Below are 9,369 nucleotides of genomic sequence, written 5' to 3'. Positions count from 1 at the left end.
AACGACGAATTAAAAGAGCTCGTTGTCTCGTTCCTGATCGAGGGAATATCGCTCCGAGCCAGAATCCTGGACGAATATTTTCTTCGACCGATCCTCTATTTTTGTACTTTGTTGCGAGATCGAAAATAAACTACAATTCGGCGATTCCTCTTTTATCCTTTTTACAAATAATGCGACTTTTATTCGTAAAAATGCTGGGAACCGTTTCGTTCCATCGGATTTCCTACCTGGATGCGTACGTAGGTGGATATCATTTTTTGAACCGTCGAAGAAGGATATCGCGAAGAAGGTTTTCCACTTGTGTTCGCTGGTTGTACTATATATTTAAGCTCCAAGGGGGTCGATAAAATATCGGGCAAGTCCGGTTCTACGTACGGCCCTCTGGTTCGCAGCCGATGGAATAACAGAAACGCGTGTTTGCTTTCGAAACGGAACCTCCCCGATACCGAGCCGTGATTTTCCTCGTAATCCGCGGACGAATCCGAATCGCGAACGCGTCGGAATGTTCCCTCGGTGACGATCCGATGTAGCCAGCGATCGAACAACGTTTCCCTGGGTTCCGAACAGCGTCCCCTCGCGCCCCGACTCGCCTATACGGGGAAACGATAAACGCGCTGCTCGCCTGTACGGCAAATTGATTTCCTATCGGAGAACGGTGTGAAAAAGAATAATCTTTCAACTTTGTTTCCCTTCCCCCCTCTACTTTCATATTCGTAGCGTCTTTGTTAACGTATCGACGAGACCGAGTAAATCCATCGAGCGATCGTCGATTTCGAGAATATCTCGTTTCCGGTGTATCGAGCGGTTTTCCGACGATGCATCGAACGAAGAATCTTCGTTCTCGACGAACGAATACGTAAGAAGAGAACGATTCCAGTCCCGGTGGAATAGCCGGAGGTTTATCGTTTCCTGGCGCGATTGTCTCGCGGCCGTAGAGCGGCTAGCGAGGATCAACGATACTTTTATCGGTCCTGTTACCGGCTAATTGCGCCGGTTCGCCTACACCGAGCGCTCGCGAAACCGGAAGCTCCGTTGCATCGAGAGCGATGCCTCTTCGGCGGTCGATCGTTGTTGGCCGTTGCGAGCTATCGCGACCGATTAGCCGCTTTGGCGGAATCAAAGACGTTGCACGCGAACGCGCGCGCGCGCGCGCGCGCGCTCGCACACACGTTCCTCGGTTACGCGACGTTAAAGATACTTGCGCAAACCGGTTTTCCGCGGGTCCGTCGAAGCCAGCTTTGTTTACGTCGACCGGCCCCAACGGGTTCGTTTATCGTGGAGCGTCGCGGAGCGTCGCAGAGCGCCGCGGTTCGGTTCGATTCGAAGCATTTGTCTCCGATTCGGACTCGTTTTCGTTTGAAACACCCGGCCGTGCCGGGCCGAGACCTTTGATCAAGGATAACAGCTGTAACGGTGTAATCAGCGACCATCCGGAGAGGAAGACGGACATCGTGACCGTCATCGGAGCGTCTGCGAGAGCACGACTATTAATATCCATTTGGAAGTCGGGTTTTCTCCCTGTTGGCGTCGCTTCTCGGTTCGGTGTGCGTCTTTCTCCCTCTTACCGTCTCTGTTACGCATCGGCACGCGGTGAAACCGAACGAGGGGATAGAGCGGATAGGAGGGTGAGTTCGAGGGCGGGGTGCGGTGCGGCGCGGCGCGACGCGGGCTGCAGGGACGAGGGAAGAGCCGATGTACACCAGAGCGCGCTGCCGGCAAACCGCGCAACATCGGTGCCTCGAAAGAGAGAAAAGGGGTTGCGAATCGATCCGAAAATACCGAACCGGAAATTGCCGCCTCGACCGAGCGTGGGACCGCCGCTGATTTCGAACGACGCTTGTTCGCGGGACTCGGCAAGCTACCAAAACCGACCCTCCAACGAACAAACGATCTTCGGAGCCACGGATCTACCACCCGTTCGTCGAAGAAACCGACGAATCGCTCTGTTTTTTCTTTCGAGTTCCGTTCTCCTCGTATCCGAGCCGGCTCGTTCCAACGAACTTTCGGAACTAACCGAGATTTGCATGCCATTACGCGGAAGATACGCACGGAGCAATATCGCGGCGGCGTTTTCCGACGGTGGCTGCGCCGCGATTTACATAAACAGGGTGTGCGCGTTCTCGCGCACCTCAGAAACGACTAAACTAACCGGCGACGTAAACTTGTAATTCCGTTGCGTGGCTTCCACCCATCCCCTTTTTCCCCTTTGTCTCCTTTGTCTCCGTTGCATTGAAAACGCGCGGCTGTAAAACGCGTACGCGTTGTTGCCCCGTCGTTCGTGGCTACCCACGTAAAACCGGAACTCCGACCCGCATTTTTCCTTGGACCGAATTTTATCGCGCGACGGATGAAATCGAACGGAGTCTCGTTGAGCGCGACAACCGCCGTACGAAGACTATTCGAATCGCTGTTCCGTTGAAAATGAAACGCTCGAGTGGAACCAACGAGAACGAAGAACGAAAGAAGGAAAGAAAGAAAGAAAGAAAGAAAGAAAGAAAGAAAGGAAGAAAGAAAGAAAGAAAGAAAGAAAGAAAGAACGAACGAAGGAACGAACGAACGAAAGAGGGCGACGCGAGAGCTGCCCGGACGAAGAGCGTCCCGATACGCAATTAAACGTAATTAAATTAATTGGGCCACGAGACAATCGGGCCAATTACCGATACCAATCAACGATCGAGCTACCTACTGCTATTCCGACTACACCCGCGGGACTTTTTTATTCGGACGACAAACCCCATTAATTACAGGCACGCGGACCGTGCCAACCCTCGAAAATTAGCACCCTCGCTGGCTAGAGCTGCCAATTTCAGGTGGACCGGATCCGTGGGCTCGTCGCCGATTTACGTACGTATCTTGCCGCGAAACCGACCTCCCGTCGTATTTCCGAGCGCGCGTATTCGACACGCGTGCACTCGCCGAGCCCGTAACAACGTAAAGGAAGATCGGTCCCGGTGACGGCCGAAAGAACCCGAGAACCTCCATTCGAGAAAATTCATAATTGCCCGTTACACGTTTCGCGAGTTCCAACTAGTCGCGCGGTCGTGCGGCCGCGCGTTCGCGTGGTCGCGTGGTCGCGTGGTCGCGTGGTCGCGTGGTCGCGTGGTCGCGTGGCCACGATCGGGCCCGATGATTGCCGAGTAATATCGGTATCTCGCGATTAAACGATTACCGAGATTGATATCTCAATTGGCGGGTAACGATTTCTGTGTTATTAGAGCGGCGGGTGTTTCCGCGTCGGTAGATATCCGCCGTTGCTTTCTCTCTCCGTCTTTCCTCTCGCGATCCTGCCGCCGACTGCGCTCGAATTTACGAGCCGAACGAAAATACGAGATATCGATCGGTGGAAAACGTCGCTTCCAACTGCTTCCAACGAACCGACAGGTTTTCGTAGCTGGTCGCGCTCGAAACAAAGGGACGAAATAGAGATTTCTTCGAAGTTTCGATTTCCGGTAACGGGCGCGTACGGTTCTCGCGAAAATCCGCACCCTCGGCGGCGCGAGCGGCTAACAGAAAATTATCGCGGCCGCGTATCGTTCCCGGAGGGCCCGAACGCTACCCCGGTTCGCTGGAAACTCACCCCCGATCCGATGCTGCCGCATTATGTATACGGATGGAGAGACTACGAGAGAGAGAGACAGAGAGAGAGAGAGAGAGAGAGAACGTGAGTGAGGTAGACTGGCCGAAGCACACGAGGGGATTCCTCGCGGTATTCGTTACTAATGGGCGTTCTATTTAGCGACGCCCTCGGCCCTCCAGGGACGTGTCACGCGTCACTGGGTTCCCGCGCGTCTCTCGCGGTACAATGCTCGACGTTGCAACGCCGCTGGATGTCAAAGAGCCGGTGGAAGGCAGGGTAGCCGATGTACACGCGTTCGCGCTCGCGTTCGCGCTCGCGCTCGCGCTCGTAGAACCGTTTCGTGCGTGTGATCGTTCTTTCCGTGTGCATCGACGGTCCGAGGGGCGAAACTTCTGTCCGTAGTCTCGCGAAAAGTTTCCAGCGACGATGGAGGCGGCCGTCTATTCGTGTTATCGGTACGTTCCGTCGCGGGCCATTCGAACCGAAGGAAAAACCTTCTTCTCGAAAATTGTCGATCGCGCGCGAAACGGCTATAGTCCCGGATGCGTGGAACGATCGATAATTGGAAATTCGCGTTAACCGAGAAACCGAAAATATTCGATCTTCTCGTGCTGCCGGGTCAAAAGTTTCACGGTCGGAGCGACGTTCCCCGGTCCGCATCGATGAACGAGTGCGCGCGAGCGTGTCGTACGGACGCGAGATACCGTGGGGCGACACTTTTCCGGAAGGGGATGGCGGATGGCGCACGGCGCACGGCGCCGCCGGTGTGCCCCTCGATCAACGTCAATCAGCCGTTAAACAATGACGCGCCGCGCAAAGAGGATTTTATTGTATCGCGGAGAGAGCAAAGTTGCCGGCACAATGCGACCATCCCCGGCATCTCGGGGGCTGGAACGCCGCCGAGTCACCCTCGAATATCCTCTCGGTCGCGAACGTCACCGTGGCCCGCTTCTTCCACCCTATCCGTATCCGTTCGCTTCTCGTCTCGTGGCCGAGACGAGGGGGATGCACTTTTCGCGGAGCGCGTCTTTGTTCCGGTGACACGGTGCCCCCGCGTAACGGACGAGTAGCGCGTCCGCTTCGGATTCTTCGGCAAGTCGGAGCGAACGTGAGAGAATTCGCGGCCTGGAACTCGAAAAACGGCCAGAGTCGAGCGACACGTTACGGGGAAGAGCCGTTTCGACCAGGGATACGCGTACCCGCGGCGTGGACGATCCTAGGGCCGTTGAAACGCGTTTGCGTACCACGCGGGGCCGGTCGTTCCTCCTTCGGGTCCGGAGACCGAAATAAATTATCGCCGCGATCGGTGGGAGCGGACCGAGGATCGATCCGAGATACGAAACGTAATTCGGAATACACTCGACTCGAAGAGACGTTATCGTTCGGACACTTTGAAAATTTCGCATCCGTTGGTTGCTTCGCCGCTGGATCGTTAAATTTCCGTAGCTACGACACAATCACGGTTTAGCCACGCGTCTCTTCGGCCTCGCGCCGAGACACGTCCGTTCCTCTCGTTCTCGACCGTTCCCGCTCGAAGAAGCACGGCAAACATTTTTATCGATCCGACGATACAGCGTTCCGTTACCCATCGCGACTCGTACGTAAGAATAAACGCGCCGCCGAACAACGAACCGTGGCCGAAACACCCGCGGATCGGGAAAAAAAACGTTCTCGGGATCTTATCGGATCCCGTAGCTTCGAGCGTACAATACGGATTTACCCACCTCTCGGCAACAGTCGGTCCCTGTTTTACAGGCCAAGCATTCACGAGTGACACGCGGCGAGCGCGTAGGTACACAGAGCGCCGTGCTCTAAAGTGAGTCACCAAATTTGCGTGGGCTCGCAGCTGGCAAGTTCGAGAACGAATATCCGTCTTGCTCTTTATCTACTGCCTTCGGGGCCACGTTGACAATGCTCGAGAAGAGCGGATACATATGTACGTACGTCTAGAGACGGCGGCGGTGGCGGTGGCGGTGGCGGCGGCAGCCGTGGACGCACGAACGAGACCTCGTTCCTCGACGGATCGCTCGATCGAGAAACGATGAAATTCGACCGAAAGAGGGTTCGAGCGATCGTTAGCGGAGGGAACAACGCGATAGCGATTCCGCCTTTCGTTTCGCTGCTCGTTTTACCGACTACGCGAGTCGGTATCTCGCGTGGGTGGTTAATCGTTCGGTGTCGGAGCTTTCTCAATCGCGCGCGTTGGTACACGGTTTATTGCCGTCCGAATAAACTTATTTTCTCAATTTTTGCGAAACGGACGCCGACGATTCTCCGAATTTTTCGTTTCGAAAGACGAGCGAGCTAAAGAGAGAGAGAGAGAGAGAGAGAGAGAGAGAGAGAGAGAGAGAGAGAGAGAGAGAGAGAGAGAGAGAGAGAGAGAGAGAGAAAGAGGGAGACGCGACGAATCGCGGGCGTACACGTACCGTGTATCTAGAGAAGTTGTCGGTTTTCGCTCGTTGGGTTCGATCGAAAACTTTCGGCAGAGTTGTTGGCAAAGTTCGATCGTCGCGACACCGTTGTCGACGGCGAGAGCAAACTCGTCGAGAAGATACAGCCCTCTCCGATCGAAACGATCGTAAACACGTCGTCGTAGCGGCCGCCGGCTCGTCGAGAACGGTAATCCTCCCCAAACGTTTTTCGTGTACAGTCGAGCCGAAGAACCGTGCGAGACGGTTCCGTTCATCGATCGTAAAAATGGTCCCGGTAAAAGCGTTTCGGTGGTCGAAACGTTTCTCCGGGTTTGTCGAGCGGTCGCGATCTTTCGAGAGTCGGAACTCGAGGAGAAACGCGCGAGAATCGATACGTTGCGTTACTCGCGAAAAAGTAAATAAGCGGCCGGGGACGATCGATGTTCTCGTTGGTTCGGCTGGTTTGTTTCCTTAGCGGCGTTTACGCGAGCTCTCGGCCGTGCAAAGGAGGGCGTTGGATGTGTGCGCGCGGCTCGAGAAGGTGTAAAATCGCGGCTCGGTGTTCGCGGCGAGCCGATGAAAGTGAAGGAACATTCCTGGGTTGTCGTTCTGCGCGGCGATTCCGCCCGTCGGCATCGCGCGAGTCGCGCTCGCTGTCGTAACGCGTGACAAGCGATGTCGATAACCCGTAATCCCCCGGGCTCCGTTAACGTCCTCTATCGGGAACACTGGAAAAACGAAAGCGTTCCGAGCTGCCCGAGGAAATATCGTTCGAATACAGCGGCCCTCTGTTCGTCCGATATTGTTCTCTATCGCTGTCCCGTAGCCGTGTCCGAACGCGTTCGCTGTCCACGAGTCGAATGTGGGTTACGCGAACTGGGCCGCGTTCGTGCGTTCGTGCGTTCGTGCGTCCGTGCAACGGATACGCGCGATTCGTTCGAGTACGCGCGACCGTTGAAAATGAAATTCGATCGGAAATCGAACGATTCTCTCGTTGCTCGTCGACGCTTCCGCTCCGTCGAAGAGAACGAAATCGAACGATCGGGTGGGCTCGTTGACGAGGGTTCGACGACCCGGTGACAATTACGCGGACGGAGAAGACCTCGTTTTACCTTCCGATCGGTTCGGACGCGTTCGAGAGTACGAAACGTTTCTACGGAGTTTCGGTCCGTTCGATTTCCTTCCGACGTTCGGGGCGAGTCTCCGTCGCTGGATCGAATTCTTTCGATCGCGTTCCGATCGGTGCTCGGAGTCTTCCCGGCTGATGGCCGATCGAGTACGAAATTGCGCGATCGAGATATCGCGCCGTTTCGCGAAAACGCGTAAAAGTCGCTGCCGCCCCGCTTGTCGCCGACCCGCGAAGAAACCGGACCGCGGAGCAACTCGATCGAGCAAAGGAAGAAAAATCGTTCGCCGGGTGGAAAGATCGTCGAAAGTCGGACGATCCAGCGAAGCGCGTAACGGCAGCTATTTAGAAAATCCGATCGACCGATGTCGCCGATGCGGGGAAACTCGAAGGACACGTTCGCGGTCAGCGGTTCCCAACACGCGCGACGGAATATCCTTTCTCGAAATAGATCCTTCCTCGCGAACGCATACGCCCCGTATTTCGTTAACGCGTTCTTACGGCTAAAAGGTAAACGGAGCGAACGAACGACGGTAGGCTCGAACCGAACCGATCCGATCCGATCCGATCCGAACGTTCGACGGAGATCGCTGCGGATACTTTGGGAACCCCTGCCCGAAGGGTGTAATCGAGGCACGCGCGTCGAGAGACGCATATCGATGAGGATTCGGCATACCGAAGCGTCCATCTCGCGATCGTGCGAATAGTAAAAGCAGCGTCAGAAGCTCATCTCGTACGTCGTTGGGGGGGAAGTAACTGTTCGTTTCGAGCTATTTTTATGGCACTTGGACTTTCCGACCGGCAACATGCTGGAGCACTCGAAGAACACTTGTGCGCATTCCGTTACGTTTACGCAACGACGACGCGGAGAGGCGTCCGAACGCGGCCCGAGACGCTCGGGGAGTTACTCTTCACGGTCTTCCGCGAACAGACGAACCGGAGACGGTTTTTAATTTTCTAGTAGGCGCGGCTTCCACTCTTGGGTCCTCTCCGGTTTTTTTCGACTCCTCGGTTCGTAATAGTCTTCTAGGATCGCCTGGCGCGGTGTGGCGTGACGCGGCGTGGCATGGCGTGGAGCGGTGCGGCGTGGCCGAGGACCGTGAGAAAGCGAGACGCGTTCTCATTTTTTCTTTCGGCGGCATTTATCCGTCGAGCGTGGCTCGCAATTTCCATCGCGCGGTTGTTCGCGACCTTTTAACGTTGGAATTTTAATTAATATCGCGTCCGGAGCGGCTCCATCCGTCGGATACGGTTCGTATTTCGCGATGTTTCCGCTCGGCGCGGTCAATTCCCTTTGACGATTTCATTTTCAGCCAATGGAAACTTTGCGGCAAGTTGGACCTTTTCGTTGGCAAGTGGCGTCAATATCGCGCGTTGCGATTACCCAATTTCCCGGAATTTTAAGTAAAAGGTTTCTTTTTATCGGAGAACGAAACGAATTCTCTATGGAATTCGTAGTCGGTTCGAGGTCGTTTGTTATTTTCTCGATAACGATATCGTCTTCTCGCGGCGGCTAAAGTGCTCGCGTTAAATATCGAATTTAACGGGAAAGAAGCCGACGGATCGAAGAATCGTGCCGCGCGAAGCGGAGCCCGACGAAATGCCCTGTGGCGAGCGTTCTCCGAACTGTCCGTTACTTTCGATAAAAATAGAAACACGCTCGAAGGAGGCTCTCGAGGAGGAGCGCGCGACTCGAAGACAATCGTTCGAGGCGAGGAGCGCGTTACGGTGGAAAACTGGAAGAGTCGCTCTCGAAGGGACCGAGGAAAGCTACGGAAGGAGGGCTGTAGGCGCGACTGGTATCGACGTTTCGAAATTGCAACGTTCGGAGTTCATTGTGATCCGTCTGGTTCTCCCGTGCCCCGCCGTGCCGCTACGTACTCACCTGGATGTTGGCAGCGGGCGAAAGAAATCGAGGAATATTTTTCAGCGAGCTCTCTCGGCCCGATCGAGATAAAGAGGCGAACGGGAGAAAACGTTTCGTATCCGTCGAACGACTCGTAAAAATCGAAGTACGTCGCGGCTGTCGTTGAAACCGATAGGCGGTTCGAGTACGGAGGCGACGAGACGGCCTTCTGCTGAAAATTATCGGCGATACGTCGATAAAATGCATTTACGTCGCATCGAAGAACCGCGACGGAAGGTGCTTCCGGCTCGAATCGCGATTCGTTCTTTCGAGGAAAGAGGAGTCGAACTCGAGTCGTTTGCGCTCGCGCGGGAGAGTTCGCGCGGGAGAGCTCGCGCGGAAACCGCGC

This window comes from Ptiloglossa arizonensis, chromosome 1 (genome assembly GCF_051014685.1).
Source record: "Ptiloglossa arizonensis isolate GNS036 chromosome 1, iyPtiAriz1_principal, whole genome shotgun sequence".
Lineage (NCBI taxonomy): Eukaryota > Metazoa > Arthropoda > Insecta > Hymenoptera > Colletidae > Ptiloglossa > Ptiloglossa arizonensis.
Note: the sequence above shows the minus strand (reverse complement) of the source record.